Below are 15,148 nucleotides of genomic sequence, written 5' to 3'. Positions count from 1 at the left end.
TGTGGGTTTTGTCAGCACAATCAAAAAGCAGACCCTCCAAGTGTCCCTGTTTTCCAGGGACATCCCTTATTTAGAGAAGACATCATTGTTTCTGATTTGATCCCAGAATGTCCTACTTTTCATTGGAGAAATGTTGGAAGGAATGGACTTATCCGCCCCGCCCCCCCCAAGCTGTCTGAAGGCGTATAGGAAAGGTGGTTTTTTTTAAAAAAAAAGTTTAATGTTTTATTACCGTATGCTCTTATATATGTTGGAAGCTGCCCAGAGTGGCTGGGGCAACCCAGTAAGGTGTGTGTGTGGGGGGGGTATAAATAGTAAAAATATAATCATGGAATGGGACGTCCCTATTTTCATTGGAGAAATGTTGGAGGGTATGAAAAAGCAAAACAAAGACAAGAGTGAGTAAAAGTGAGGAAGGAGGTCTAGATAGGGGGCTCAACCCTTCGGCATGGCTGCAACTACAGATGCAGCAAAATGAAATGGCAGAATGGACTGCATCAACAGCAGCAGGGGAAAATGACACCATGTTAATGCTTCTCCACATTAAAAAAAAATCTCCTTGCAAGCAGAAAGCTAGCAGAGCATGGAAGATGGGCTACAACATCTCTTTGATGTGTCATCTTTTTATGTGCAGGGATTTGATTTTAATGTGAGGAGAGCTTTAGAAAATCATCCTTCCCCATCAAAACAAAGTCATCAACCAGGATTCCTACAATTCTTTGGAAGAAGCTGTGAAAAGGACTAAAAGAACACCAATAAAAATTTGTAGTATGTCTAGGCCCTTGGGTGCAACCTACCTTTCGTGATCTGGTTATTTGAAAGAAAACCCAGGACAATTCTGTCCCATTGCACAGTTTCCAACTGGACAGCTCAAAAGATCAGATCAGGCGCTGGCTGCATACCCACCCAACCCAACACATTGCTCAGGATTACCAGAGCCTTATTCGTAGGCACTTCTAGCAAAAAAAAAAAACCAGTACAAAACTGATGCAACAGGCGCACTGTGAAGAGAAAGAGTTATGCTGTATGACAGCCACAGTCAAGCGCTTCTGGATCAACTCAGACGACTCATTATTTTAAAGCTGTTTCAGCAACTACCAACACTGCACAGAATGCTTACGCAGCTCTCCAGGAAACGATACAAAAAGTTTTAAGAGTGTAGACTGCTCAGTATCTTGGAAGTTGACTTTAGAGCACGGACATTTAAGTACCTTCCCAACACACTCAGCCTATTTTGTCTCTGCCAGTAGAAACCTGGCTCAGTTGTCACAGAAAGGGCTGAGCTTCACATTGCAGGTAATTTCAGAATTCTTTTGTAATGCTAAAAAAAAAAAATCTAGACAATGTAACCACAGAAGCAGCCGTGTGAGGCAGAAGCATATGTATCTTTTTTTCCTGGGTGACGGCGAAAGTTGTGTGGAAAAGCATCTTGGAGCAGGGAAATATTCAGCAGGAAAATGGCATAAATATTCAGCAGGACAATGGGCCAGGCAGGCTTACCTGGGGAAAACCTCATTGAAATTAAAGGGGTTTTCAAGGAAACATGCTTAGGATGGGGATACAAGTTGCACATCTCTCCCCTACTCGCCACAAATCAAAACGTTAAGACTAGGGACAGGGAGCCTGAAGCCCAAGGGCCTCGTTATCTTGTCACTTAGCTCTCTCACCTTGGCCCACAGCAGCTCTGCCCTGAATCCTGCTCAAGTGTTCTTGCCTGGCTGGAATGTGTCCTTTAACTCGGAGAGTGACTCTTTGCTTGCCTACATGGAGGATAATGTGTGTGCATGGGTAGAAAGTTAGTATTTGCACAAAGGTAAAATTGCTCCATCTGCTTTTGGCTCTGGCCTCAACCCCTACTGGCCCCTGGAAGGTCACCTGGGTAGGAAATGCCCTTCCCTAGATTTGAACACTCCTCATCTTCAAATATTTCAGCTGTGCGCCTAAAATACACACCCAAAAAGGTAAAACGTAATTTCTACAATCATGTGTTTCTAAACTTGAGCACCCTATAAGGAAGCCCCAGTTTGCTGCTGCCCCCTGGAGAGAGAAAGTTTTGTTTATTTACAGCAGGCTTCCTCAAACTCCGCCCTCCAGTTATTTTTGGCCTACAACTCCCATGATCCCTAGCTAGCAGGACCAGTGATCAGGGATGATGGGAATTGTGGTCTCAAAAAACATATGGAGGGCCTAGTTTGAGGAAGCCTGGTTTACAATAATACCGCTACAAATGTCTGCCTCATCTAGTGTCCATTCCGGCGAACGTCTGCGGCAAACCTGGAAGTACCGGAATGGGTTACTTCCAGGTTTGCCGCTCGCGCATGCGCAAAGCGCAAAGCGCTCCGTGTGCGTGCGCTTTGCCCTGCGTCCTTTTAGGCTAGCAGCCGGGGCTCCGGAACGGATCCCAGTCGCAAAACGAGGTACGACTGTATTAAATTTGTGAAGTGCACACTTCCTGGGAAAACCATGTGTGAAATGGCGCTGAGAAAGCTGATCACAGCATTTGATAAACAAATCCTACAAGTCTCCTCTGAAAAAGGATCCTCTAATTGCAGTTTCTTTTCTTTAGTCCTATATTATAGGTCTACTTTTTCGTTTCTCGGCTTTTAATCAAAAAGATACTAGAGATCCAAAATGCTGTTCAAGACAAACGGCTTCTTGTTTTCAAGCCAGTGTCAAGAGTAAGAACACATGTTACAGCCACATCTGAAGACTGCCTGCGTTTTGGATGCTGGCCAGAATTCCCCACCCCAAGGAAAACCAGTTTCCCCATAGCCACAGCTGCAGAGCCAATTTTTACGGAGCAAGGAAACGCCGTCACATTCTCTGCTGCAAACTGTCTAACTGGCTGCTGATGAAAGGCCTAAACTGTACCCATTTGCTGCTTCCTGTGTAAAGCCAATTTCTATTCTGAAACACCAGTTGGGGAGAAGACACTGAAGCTAGGTGGGTTAGTGAAAGCCACCAAAAAAAATTAAAAATTAAAAAATATTCATCTGGAAGGAAACAGTAATCGGGCCCTTCATTATGTGCAAACATGCCATGTCTCATTCAAAAAGGTAGGATTCCAATGCCTCCCCTGCCTTCAATACAGGAAAGGGAGATGGAATTATGTTTCAACATTGAACAAGCAAAGATCTAGCACAGGCATCCCCAAACTCGGCCCTCCAGATGTTTTGGGACTACAATTCCCATAATCCCTGACCACTGGTCCTGTTAGCTAGGGATTATGGGAGTTGTAGTCCCAAAACATCTGGAGTTTGGGGGTGCCTGATCTAGCATATGTAATGCAAGCATGGCATATACACTGAAAACGTGCATCATCACACAGGTGCACTCATCAGAGAGCCAAGATTTATTACATCTCACTGCCAAACTCTCTCTCTCTCTCTCTCTCTCTCTCTCTCTCTCACACACACACACACACACACACACACACACACACACACACACAGCTGCAACCCTTGCCTTGTTGCTGTGCAATGAATGGAATGGTTCTAATTTAAAAAATGTGAAATTTGTACTTAAAATGTTTAACCCACCTCATGGATCCTTAAAGAAAACCCAACAGCAGCTAGCAACAAAAAGTCAACAAAAACAAAACAATCTCAGCAGTAAAACTCAACGGAAAAGATCATAAAGACGACATAATCCATATAATCCCCTATAAACGGCAACCGATTATTTCAGATTTGCTACAACAGCTCTCTTTGCTTTCTGCATCTTCTGCTAAAACCGATGAGAAATCCAAAAGATAAACTAGCCAGGTATTCCACTGCAAAATACCCCAATTACATTTTCTGAACCGCAATTAAGGACCATTTCAAGGCAAACACAACAGCACCTGGTTTGTCACAGAGTGTATGAAGAGCGGTTGTCTCAGAAGGTAGTGCTGAGCCAAAATGGAACTTCTGTCTTCTATCAGTGGTGAAATGGCGAGAGGCATTTTGGGGTGGGGGGTTATAAATTCACAGTAGCTACATTTGATCCTCAATTACTACCATTCCTCCCATGATGCCATCATGAAGTACCACTCATAGTGGCATTCTGGGTTGATGATGCTCTCCCTCTAGCCATCCCTTCATATTCACAGGGAACCTAGTTTGTCCCTTCAAAATGGGCTGGGGGTATGAACTGATGCTCCACCTTTGCTGCATTTATTTCTATGTTTAACAAAACAAAGCCTCCAAGCTTCATAGACTCATAGAGTTAAAAGGGACCCCAAGGGTCATCTAGTCCAAGCCCCTGCAATGCAGGAACCTCAACTAAAGCATCCATGGCTGATGGCCATCCGACCTCTGCTTAAGAACCTACAATTAGAGTTATCAATAGAAACAGTGAAAAACAATTAATTGAAAGCATTTTAAAAACAAATGTATTTAACAGAATATTTTTGCTGTAAAATTCATCACATAGAGAGATGGGCAATGCTGTTCTCCTTGCACCGTTGCAGCGTTTAAACTTTTCTTCCTGCTTTGCTTTAAAAAAGGGAGAGCCCCCAAGAATTAAATTATTATTTTTTGCGCTCATTTTCTTCATTTGCCATATTAACACTAGGTGTATGGACTGGTTGAGTGACTCTACGACATGCACCTATCTTCAGCCTTACCTCGAGGGCCAAGTTCATAACATGCAATGTTTCTCTACTTGCCATTTTCAAGCATTTTAATTAAAACAGTATTAAAGAGCACGAGACAAGCCTTGAGTGCTTGCAGTGAAAATAGCTCGCTCTTCTCTTTGCTTCCTTGATGTCTGATGGCACAAGTCCACCAGTAGCAGGATCACCACCCTAATTCTTCCAAAAGTAACAAATACAGAAAAACCGTGAAGCTTAAGTATGAGCAAACTGAAACTCAAGAACTGTACTCTATCCCCAATAATAGGGACAAAGGGATAAAACAGTGATGGCTTTATATGAGAGTTGGGAACTATTTTTTTTAAGCCTGAGGGCCATATTTCCTCAGAGGCAACCTTCTGGGGGCTGCACGCAAGTGGTGGATTGGGAAACAGGAAAAAGTGAGAAAAGCAATGAAGATGACTCTTATGTTTGTGCAGTAGGCTATATTCTAGACACAAAAATTTCAGAGGATTACATCCGCGCACACACACACACACCCTCCATCTTCCAGACAAGCAAGCAAGAGGCATCATTACAGTTCAAGGAAACTTTCCGGTCAGGCACAACTCTTCAAAAGGTGTGGAGCAGGGATAGTACGGGAGATGGCCTGGAAGTTTTGAAGAGCTGAATTTTGGGGCCCAGCCCTGAGTTTCACCACCCCTACTTTATATCAAAGCAACTACGTGCAGGTCATTCTGTGGCATTTACTCTCTTGCAAACAGTTTCTATCCCTGAATCCCACAATTCCACAAGCCTCAAATCCACCTCAATGCCAATAAAGTGCCTGAAGTGAATAAGGTTGGAATGAGAGGGGAAAGTGACCTACGATGAGGGAACAGATGAGAGCCCGAACTGCGTGGCATGCACAATACATTACGGTAACTCACAACTGTAAATTGCTGAGGACAGGGAACGAGACTCTCCATCTAGCACAATCCAGTCCCTTGTGTTAATGGACTGTCCACCAAGAGCACATCTGCTTATTATGATTAGCCCTCACCCTGTCCATGTGAACACACCAGGATCTAATGTTGAGAAGCAGAACTTTATTTCATCAGTATACTGGCAACACCCGTGTCCAAATCTCCCAATGACCTCTCCCAGTGGTTTCATAGAAACACGGAACTTTGTGGTACATCACAGGATTAATAGTCATTGTGCTGAACCAGCATTCCAGGCCCACTTTCTGGAACAGACCTATCAGACAGGAGTGTAACTGCTTTTAGACAGCGTCTCCAACCTTATCTAGGGCAGTCAACCCAGAAGGATACCATTGGCTGATGCTACTGAACAGTACCGTAAGGTCCAAGAGAACCAGCAAGGATGCACTTTCCTGTTGCTCTCCCAGCAAAGGTCATTCACTAGGCCAGTGTTTCCCAACCTTGTGCCTCCAGATGTTTTGGGACTACAACTCCCATCATCCCTAGCTAGCAAGACCAGTGGTCAGGAATGATGGGAGTTGTAGTCCTGAAACATCTGGAGGCACAAGGTTGGGAAACATTGCACTAGGCTTACCCAAGGCATTGCTGCCCCCAAATCAGGCTGGGAGCTGCAATGAAATGGGTCTAAACAAATCTGTACCGTCCAGCAATGCCTTAAGCTGAACAGCCACAAGCTGCTGAAATGTTGTATCACCAAAAAGCCAAGAAAGATTAACTACTGTACTGGTTTATAGCTGGCTGAATCAACAGGTCCAGAGAAGGCCTCACTACTCCCTCCTTCAAGGCGGCCAGAACATCTCCCTCCCTTTGTCCAAGCCTTCTGGACCCAACTAGCTATTCTCATGTAGCTTGATTTCACCAGCCAAGATGGGCAATGGTCAAGCAGGCAGGTGACAGGTTACAACTCTCCAACCACACTGTTCTTCACATTTTTTAAAAAAACTCTCCAAAAATTGCATTTTCCCAAGATGGCAAAAAGCAGCTAAGAAAAATGACCCACAGGCAGCGACATAAGTGCTTTTATTCACCCAGCGAGCATTCCCGACTGCAGCTTCCAGATTAAGAGAAAAACATATCCAAGGCCACACTTGTGGAAACATTCATGCAAGCAAACAAACAAACATATATCACAAGTAGCTAAGCCTAGGTTAAGGTTGCAGGATTGCACCCTCCCACCTCTCTCCTTCCTGCAGCTGGTCTTGCCTGTGGTTAAGCAGTGTGTCAGCAGCAATGCTAACCACACAAGGTTTGAAACCAAGTGTTTTTGAAATGGTTAGTAAATTTGGCAGCATTGCCCCAAGTCTCTGCAGCATTGCCCCATGCCCTGGTATCCACAACTTCTAGTCAATGCCCTTTGTTGTGGTTCTTTGGTCCTGTTGGTTGGGAATGTTGGACCACCATAGAAAAAAAATAGGTTTGCCAACATGCTCAGCATAGAACAGCATGTTGTTGCAGTACTTCAGAACTGAACCCTTAATCCATAAAACTATACCCTAATTCAAAGAGGCAGGCTACAGAAAATGAAGCCAGTCTTTTTCTCTACAAGGTGCCAATTCATTCTCATTTAACACCACCTCACTATAGGGGCCTCTTGACAACCTATTTATTGAGTGATCACCCTGATTTGCTTGCACAAAACTTACCCAGAGGTTAAACTGCTTTAAAAATTATTTTTACTGTATATATCAGATGTATACAATATAACATAATAGTATGAGATAACATTTTTCTCCTATTACAGTGGACCCCAAAATGCTTATGGCACTATAATTTCTTGAATTCTGTTGCATCAATATGTGACAAACATGCTACAATTTTCAATAAAAAGGTTGCTGAGTTGCCTGCCCTCTCTCCTAACGTATTAGTTAATTTCACCATATAAACTATGTCCCAGATCCTTAAAATCCACTCTTCTGTTATTTCCCCTGCTTCCCAGTTTGCAAGAATTGTCATACCTGCTGCTCTCAATAGGTTATTATCGTTTCTTCAGATAGGACTAGGTTTTTTACACCGTCAAATAATACAATTGATGAATCTAATGGTGGTTTATATCCCCAGAAAGATCACTCACCCGGTGTCACACCCCAACAGCATTCTGGGACACTGAAAACCTGCGAGAAACATCTGCTTTAGAAAATCTGAGGTAGGTAAGACAGGAAAAAAAGCCGCACCATCACTATAGAAACAGAAACTAACAATTACATAATCCACATAATTAAGACATCCACTTTTGAATAAGCATATTTGTTTCTTTTGGCAGAGTTACTTGTTTGGTGTTTGCTTAAGATATAAAATTAGATTTCTTTGTGATCTCAAGACATCCATCCATCCAGAGTGTAATTAGAAGGCAAAGAGGCAACATTACCAGGTGTACCTAAATTGCAGAAAGATCTCTCTATCTAAGATTGCCATTATTCTCCCTGGGCAAGTTCAGCTCTCCACATTTCCACCTGAATTTGCAACTTGGTAAAACAAACAAACCCTTATTTGCCAGGATTTTAGTATTAATTTCTTTCCATACTAATTTTTGATTTTTGCCTAATATACACATTTTTGCAAAGCAATTTTCTCTAACAAAGTGCATGTTTGTATGTCATTTCCACCAATATACTATATGCATTTTATGCACACTGAACCCTAGGCATTTAGGTACACATTAGGTGGCTGGAGAACTGCATTGCAAAATCTGGAGAAGTGCAAAATTCGAAGGATGGCCATGATTTGGTTCGCATGTTGTTTCAGAAAGCTTGAATCAGGTGGCTTTGCCTTTAAATGCAAACCAAATCAAATTTCTCCCCAATCCCTAACTAGAACACCTGCAACCATCAGTTTTCAGAACTTTGATGTATAAATCCTGAACTTAAATTGTAGACTATTACTCAGATTTTAAGCCCTACAGGGTTCAATAAGTTTCTCATATGAGGCTCTGTCTTCTGTGGCAGGTTCTCAATACAACTCTCTCCCCAGGAAAGTCGAATTCAACAAGTTTTCATTTCTCAAGGCAAAATTTAGGTTGAATGACAGAATGCTGACTTTTCCTTCCTGTAACTCTTTACTATTATTTCTGTGTGGCCCTTTAGATTGCATTTCTATTCGCTTTCATATCATCATTGCTGGACTTTTAAACTGCCTCAAGGGTTGTTGAGCATAGATCCAATGGTAAGTCATAAATTTAAACGTAAGTAACTTAAAATTTAAGCACGACACAACCCAGGCCAGGGGGTGTGCTATGAGGTTCTGCTGCATTGAGAAGAAGAGAGGAGAGTAAAATACACACATGGGTATTTCGGGATGGGGAAATTTAGAAGCATTATAGCCGCTTGCCTTTGACTTCTCAATTTTACAGGCACGCGATGGAAGAAAAGGGAACTCTGTGGTTGTGAGCTGCTGTGCTCAGCTTGGCAGACTTCCAGGCAAGACATGTTGACCCACCCACTCAAAGCCAGATTTTCAGCCCAGCAAGTCAGACAACAGCATCCCTTTGCAGTTGTTTACTCCTATCCTCTGTGGAAATTAGAAGCAGAAGTCAGAGCCCAACCCCCCTCCAAAGCTTGTTTGGATAAAGAAAACCCAAAGACTGTGTATGCACCCTTTCCTTACTGGTTTGCAACTGAAAAAGATATGGTGTGCATCAAAACGAAACAGTGTGCCTTAGACCACAGTGCATCCAATCACCAGGCTGCCATATTTTTTAATAAAGGAAGAAAGTAGCGCCACTCACACATTACCTTTTAGCTGTACAACAAACATGGTTCAGGTGTACATATAAAACAGGTGTAGGGAACCTTTTTCAGTCCAAGGTGCACATCCCTTGTGGTGGGAGGGTTTAGAGGCAAAAGCAGGCACAACAAGGAATGTAAATTTCACCTTTGTTCTGCAGGTTAGTTTCTAATACACTCATACACTCTTCCTCTATCCTGATAAGCAAGTGACATTGTCAGAAATTAAGGACACAGTTGGTAGAGCATGAGACTCTTAACCTTAGGTTTGTGGGTTTGAGCCCCACGTTGAGCAAAAGTTTCCTGCATTGTAGGGGCTGGACTAGATGACCCTCATGGTCCCTTCCAACTCTACAATTATCTGATTCCAGCCAGGGAAAAGCATTCAAGGAAGATGCAAAGCAGGGCCAGTGAGTGGCATGCCTAGGGGGCAGGGGTGGGGTGCAGGGAGAATCCCAACAGCCAGATCAGCCTGGAGAGCCAAACTTGGCCCCAGGTCTAAAGTTCCTCAACCCTGAACCAAAGGACGAGTGCAAGAAATATTACCATCTTTGCCACTTTACACATCACCTTATACTATAAGTGTCTCAAGGCAACCAAAACCACAAAATACTACATACAACACTAAAAAAAAAGAGAGATCATGCACCAATTCAAACATCCCAATCCTAGCTTTCTGTACAGTCACCATGAACAGCAGACTGAAACAAACTGTCAAATAGGAGGAAAGAAAAAATAAAAATAGGCAGATGCTTGGGTGGAAATTTTCAGTCTGGTGCTGAAAAGGCAATAATGCCAATGCCAGGCAGGCCTAAGTGGGCGGGGCATTCCACAGACAGGGAGCCACTACTGATAAGGCCCTCTTATGTAAATGCCCTATGTAATTTCTCAAGTATTGTACATACCATGCATATATACAGTACACTTGCCCGGAAGCACGGCTGAATCCAGCTCCCTATTGAGTGCACACACTGTGAGAAACTCAGTGTTCCTTCTGTGTAATATATGAAATTATCCCTTCTTCCTTCATCCAAGCAACATGTTGGGTACAAAGCAATATTTGTTCTTGTTCTCCCATAATGATCACCTTTCTTCATTCAGAAACGACAATGGGTTGCATTCAACTAACCTCTACCCAGAGCAGAGCCACTGAAATTAATGGCCATGACTAACTTAGGTCAATGGGTCTACTCTGAGTAAACATTGGTTGACTACAACCAACCAAGTATCCCAGGGGCTGCACAAACATTCTGTAAAGTGGATTTAATATTGGTAAAGCACATGAGGACCTCATGGACCAAATAGAGAAATGGCTAGTCCTAAAATGGCAGTAGAAGAAACCACAATATGCAACACAACAGTCATCTCTATGGCCAGGTAGAAATGCGGAGTCCCATTTTGGTAAATGTGGTTGGATCCCAAAATATATCAATTCTAGTGCACCCGAAAACCTGCTAGGCCTTGGTGTCCATGTAAGCAGCTTTCATTGTGGCATTGGGTCAATTAAATAATCTGCCCCACAATGAACCAAAGGCACCAGAGATTTACTTTGGTTGAGAAGACACTGTAGGTACTGAAGAGCCTTGCCAGATTCTAGCACACTGAGTTTCTGCTCTGGGTGGGTTGATGCTTCGGCCAGATTCTTGGCACCGATTCCAGAACCCTGCAACATCCCTCATTTAACCAAACCTGGTTGTGGGCTCATACACTGAGTTGCCTAGCAATGATAGTATGATTATTCCTCCTCCTTTTCAGTCTAACAAAGTAGCTGAATTGGCACAGGAGGCAGCAGCAAAGAAGCAAATGGAGGATGCACAGAGGCCTGGCCTGCTGCCCATACCTCAGCCTGCCTTGGGAAATTAGGGTTTAACTTAGCATGGATGCCAATGGGTAACACCTATATGGAGAGGGCAGGGTGTGACAAAGGAGAGGCAAAAGGCAGGGACAGAATGATATAGTTAATCTTTTAATATTCATTTAACGCTAACTGAGTGTGCTAATCACAATTTTTGTTGTTTAAGCACACCAAAGCAGCAATGCTACAGCTAACTGGGAGGTTATTCTGCTATTGTAGCCTGAGAAGATAGGAGGCTTGGTGCCATAAAGTGTTCCCACCTGTCTACCTTTAGCCAGGCAGCGTAGGCATGGAAGATCTCTATGATCTGAGCAAGTCTTGACCCAGACACTCAAAATCTGGGAACATCTGGTGAATGGTGCAGAGCAGTTAGGCAGCACTCCCACACCTACATTCTCTAGACCACAACAGGGCTTGGGCTTGTTTTCCTCGGGAACCTTGGGGGGGGGGGGGAGAGAGAGAGAGAGAGAGAAGGGAGAGAGATTTTGCTGGAAAAAGAGGAACTGGTTGGTTATGGCAGTGTCTACCCCTCTTCTGCCTTCAACTTGGCTCTCCCAGTGCTCAGCTCAAGTTGCTTGGCTTCAGAACCTCAGCCTGTGGTCGGAGAGAAAAAGATGAATTATGGCAGCATGAGCCCTGGGTGACACCACTAGTGGCTGGTGGCGGAGTGGAGTGGAGATACACTGCCCCACCCAACCCAATCCCTTTCCAGCAGCTTCTGTCTTTTAGGGCTGTTTGGAGGTTTAAGAAATAACAAGAGCTCAGATGGATCAGACTAGGGGCTCTTCGAATCCAGCATAGTGTTTGGAACAGTGACCTGCCATATGCTGCTAGGAAGCTTAAAACCAGGCCATGAAGTCGGTAAGCCTTCTGTTATCTGTCCCCAGTATCCAGCATGCAGAGACACCAGCATCACTCGACAACAAAATGTCGCAGCATGCAGTGCTTCTTGCTCAGGTTTCTAGCCACTTCATTCCACCCACCCCTCATTTCTCTTCCTTTCCAGTCATTCTGTGCTCAGTGTGCATGCTCAATCCTCACAGGCTGTTTTGGAGTTTGTTTTTTCTTCACTTCTTTGGGGGGGAGGCGCATTGGACATACTTGCACCCAATCCCAGCTGCATGAATGTTTTACTCAGTGGGCAAATCTCCTGGTGTAGTGGTTATAGAGTATCACACTTGGACTGGAGAGACCCAGGTCCAAATCCCACTACAGCCATCGACTCACTGGGAGACCTTGGAGCACTCACTATCTCAGTCTAATCTACGTTACAGGGTTGTTGTAAGGATAAAAAGGAAGGGGGAAGAGAAAACCATGAACACAGCCTTGGACTTCCTGGAGGAAATGTGGGGCACAAATGTAGTAAGAAAATTGTTATAAATTCCCCATTGAGAACTATGCAAAGTTCTTTCTTTCACTCCTGAGAACCAGGAAATGGCCTATCTACTCTCTCGTTTCTATGTCATCCTGTTCCAGCCACTATTTTCAGCAGAGAATCAACAAGGTTGGGATGATTTAAATCAACTATATTTAAATTATGTTTTCATTTATTTAATCAAGTAGAAAGTCAGAAAATAAAAAAGTACTTTATAGGTATGTTAAGGGGTTTTATGGTACAATGGCAGCTTGGCCATATTGTGCCAAACAGACATGCTCAGAATAAATAATTTGTAAGTCAGACCATTGGTCTATCTAGCTCAACACTGTTTATGTTAACTGGCAGCTGTTCTTCAAGATTCCAGAAAAGGGTCTTTCCTAGCACCACCTGGAAATGCTTGGAATGGAAGCCTGAGACCTTCTGCACCCAAAGCGGATACTCTGCTACTGAGTGGTAAGAAAGTATTGTACACTTTCTCAAAACTTTTCAAACAAGAAACTTGAAAACAGTTTTTTTATTCTGTCGTGCTAGATATAGATTCTGACCAAAGGCCTGAAATAAACTGCAAATCTATTTATAACATAGAGTTGAGATGCTGGTCAATTGACCGCCTATTACTTGACTGCCGTCAAATATTCCATGAAGTCAAGAATGCCTTTGTATAAGCGGCAGATTTCTTTTCTTTTCTTTTTTACTGCATCCCATGGTCCTCTTGAGAGCAATGATACAAGGGCTTTTGTGTACTGGTTACTTGTAAATAAAACCTCTAAGCAGTTTATAATAGCAGCTGCCTGGTGTCATTAATTTTTTTAATTTATTTTAAAAAGGTAGACTGTATTGCACTTTTCATCACATCTGAGTCTCAAAGTGGCTCACTATGGGCTGGGCATGAGGATAATACACTATTTGGAGACAGTACTGTATCAACTATGTAATTCTCTGTGCTGTTGTTCTACGAGATTGATGCTTTCAGCAATGTCCAACTGAGTCCAATCAGCTGTTCATCTTGCTAGGAACTTGTCTCAAAAAGTGGGCAGTCCCAGGTACAGTACATTAATAGGGGTAGGATGCAAATGCTGCCCATATTCCAATACTCAATACATTGGGAAGACCAGAAATCTTGCATTTGTTCCATTGATCACAACTATATTTTCTGACAGACAGAGCACTCCATGGGTTATCAGTCACAACACATTCTTTTGCTTGAACCAGGAAGTTCTTCAGTTTCACTGAAACCCTATCAGTTAATGTTATGCACATATCAATTCAAGGATATATCTATGCACATGGGTCTATTTTAATATCTTTTTTAAAAGCAACTTAGAAGCTTTCACAATGAACTTTCCAGTCAAAGAAGCCATAGGTGTGCGGCATGAAGACGACCAATAAAGTTAGTGGTTAACACTTAATTATTTAAGCTTTCATTAGATTTCAGCAGCACTTTGAATTCCTGGCACATTTAAAACAAAGTATATCATGTAATCCCTTGATGACAGAGGTGGTGGCCAAACAGTAAAATATTTGGCAGCATTCTTAATTCTCCATCCTAAACACAGCCTACTCTGAACAGGCAAATTCAATCAGTTAATCCTCATGGAATTTCTTTATCTTTTTTGATCAACCATTCAAAAGGCCTCGTGAAAAAGAACGATGAAAAAACAGAGATGCCAGTGTTTCTGTCCACCATGCTACTTAAGCAGTATTTGTAATTGCCAGGTCCTTGGTAACTGAAAATAAGCTTTCCTAGATTGCGCTCAAGGCAGGTTTGGGTGTGTGGGTGTGTGCCTAAGAAGATTGTATGGGATTGAGATCAAGTGTCGATCTCCCACCACTATGAATATTGCAAAAGCCTATCAGTTTTCACCAGACACTGAACAGTCTGTTAGCCCACCCTACTGCTTCAACAAAGCTTGTTGAGGAGATACTCAGCTAGACTCAATGCCCAAGAAGAGACTGGGGTGGGGTGGGGGACTCTGGACTGTTGGAAAGTAAAGAAAAAATAGGGGGAAAAGCTGAACCCACCAACACCTTCAGCAAACATTGCCGTGCCATTAAAGTAGAGCAGCAAGGCCTCAAGAATCCCCTCTTCCCAACAGCGATAAAGATTAGACAAGAAATCCTTCCACAATCTCATCTCTCTCTCAGCCTGTTCACACATGCTTAAGGGACACACTTGGGTAAACGTAATTCTCATGTCAGCAGCTGCAACCATAAAATGTGAATGTGACAAACCAGCAGCTGAAAACATGCATTCAACACACATGATTATAGAGAGCCAGGATTGGCTATGGCTTCTGGTAGAGAGTATGGTCAGAGGCAAACCCAGGTAATGTATAAAACAGTCATCTCTACTTCGGGAAGTTGGCAGAACTATAGAAGAATTGCATATTGAAACCATGGAAATCAGGGTGCCAATTCAGCACATCTTTGCATAATTAGTACAGGATTTCCATATTATACAAATGGTGTCACCTGGAATGTGGTAACTAAAAAGACATTGCACACTGCAATCCAACCTGCAATCATAACCCTCCAATGGTTTGCATGAACAGCAGTAATTTGCGTAGCAATCCATAAATAGTCCCTGGGAAAGTCAAAGCATCGTCTGAATTAGAAGCAAACTTACTGCTAAAATTATAT

At 43.0% G+C, this 15,148-nt stretch overlaps 1 protein-coding gene and 2 long non-coding RNA genes across 5 annotated transcripts in view; 2 read left to right on the top strand and 1 right to left on the bottom strand.

Annotated features, from left to right (window-relative positions):
• The window catches only part of LOC148686036 (uncharacterized), a 121,539-nt gene that overhangs the window by 67,769 nt on the left and 38,622 nt on the right, over window positions 1-15,148 (top strand). The window lies entirely within an intron of this gene.
• SESN3 (sestrin 3) overlaps window positions 1-15,148 on the bottom strand; it is a 58,717-nt gene that overhangs the window by 30,208 nt on the left and 13,361 nt on the right. Inside the window, exon 2 of one of the 3 annotated variants that reach the window (XM_088668390.1) lies at window positions 7,628-7,667. The exons of the other annotated variants lie outside the window; for them this stretch is intronic. The gene's annotated coding sequence lies outside the window, so the exon portion shown is untranslated. The remainder of the gene's footprint in view (window positions 1-7,627; window positions 7,668-15,148) is intronic. 3 annotated transcript variants of the gene reach the window in all.
• Window positions 7,618-9,036, top strand: LOC148686037 (uncharacterized). Its single transcript, XR_015949724.1, has 3 exons — window positions 7,618-7,699; window positions 8,637-8,715; window positions 8,903-9,036. It is a non-coding gene; the product is annotated as an uncharacterized LOC148686037 (long non-coding RNA).

Source organism: Zootoca vivipara, chromosome 4 (genome assembly GCF_965207765.1).
Source record: "Zootoca vivipara chromosome 4, rZooViv2.hap1.1, whole genome shotgun sequence".
NCBI classification, from domain to species: domain Eukaryota; kingdom Metazoa; phylum Chordata; class Lepidosauria; order Squamata; family Lacertidae; genus Zootoca; species Zootoca vivipara.
The sequence above is the reverse complement of the archived record's forward strand: the minus strand, read 5'-3'. Positions and strand labels throughout refer to the sequence as shown.